Below are 1,233 nucleotides of genomic sequence, written 5' to 3'. Positions count from 1 at the left end.
GAGTCACTGCGCGTGCGGACTCAGAGGCTGTAGTTTCATTTTGTGGCAAAATTAAAACAATAAACGGTTGTATTAATTTTTTCTTCTTATACTGCGAGTATTGAATTGAAAATGAGGACGTTTATGATGCTGCTTCTTTACTGGACAGCGTCTGTGTCTGCAGGTAAGCTTCATAAAATGAAACTGTTCTTTAGAGATAGTGTTGCTCTCATGTGGCTCAGGTGTTACTGTAAACAGACTCTCGGCTTGCACATATTCAAGATTCAAGGTTTATTTTTATTTCGCAGGGTTGTTGTTGTTGTTTTTTTAACAGAAATACACAGGCTTCAACAAGATCTTGCTCCTCACCAGCATCTACAGTACAATCATCAGTAAAACAAATAAAATACAGCGATAACAAATCTAAAATAAGGATAAATAGCAATGAAGCAGCAGCCTGCAGAGACACTGAGCAAACTCAAGTGTAAATAATCAGATTGATTCAGCTAGCAGCAGTCCTCTCACAGAGAGGGATTAAATTAGATCAGATTAAGTGTGTGTTTATGGTTTGTAAAGGGAGGAGCCAAAGTACATTTATCAGCCCCACAGTTTGTGCAAAGAAGCCTTCCAGCATCCTGCTGGTTCTGCAGCTGATGCTCCTGCACCTCTTTCCAGATGTTGGAGTGAGAACAGGCCGTGAGAGGGCTGGTTTGGGTCCCTGATGTTTGTAGCTGTTTGCAGAAAGCCTACAAACAGCTACAAACATCAAAACCTAAATGAGTGTTGGTTTACAAATTATTTTTGTGGAAATTAAATTTCTAATTGTAGAAGAAGAAATGTTTAAGCTGCTCATAATGTTTTATGGTGTAAGGTATAGAAGTGTTATATAAGCAAAAGGGGAAAGAAACAGTTGTAATCTGCACAATACTAAAAAATGAATTCATTGGCAGCCTATGGTCGGGTTAATGCCATAATAAGGCCTGTAAATCATTACTGATGCAAAATGAAAATATAATCAAGTCAAAATGACCTACAAACACCAGTTTTTACAAAACGAATTGTAAAAGTTTTTAAAATAAGATGATCAGAAAAGATAAAACATTGATTCATATTTTTTTTTGTATTTATAGAGGAGACACTATAGTTTTTTTATTTTGAAAATATGCTGATTTTTAAAGCCATGTCTCACAACATTAAACATTTCTTCCAGTGAAGCACTCTCTGAAGTATTTCTACACTGCGTCCTCTCAAGTC

Source organism: Haplochromis burtoni, unplaced genomic scaffold, assembly GCF_018398535.1.
Source record: "Haplochromis burtoni strain Fernald_Lab_line unplaced genomic scaffold, NCSU_Asbu1 Contig_1682, whole genome shotgun sequence".
Taxonomy (NCBI): domain Eukaryota; kingdom Metazoa; phylum Chordata; class Actinopteri; order Cichliformes; family Cichlidae; genus Haplochromis; species Haplochromis burtoni.
Note: the sequence above shows the minus strand (reverse complement) of the source record.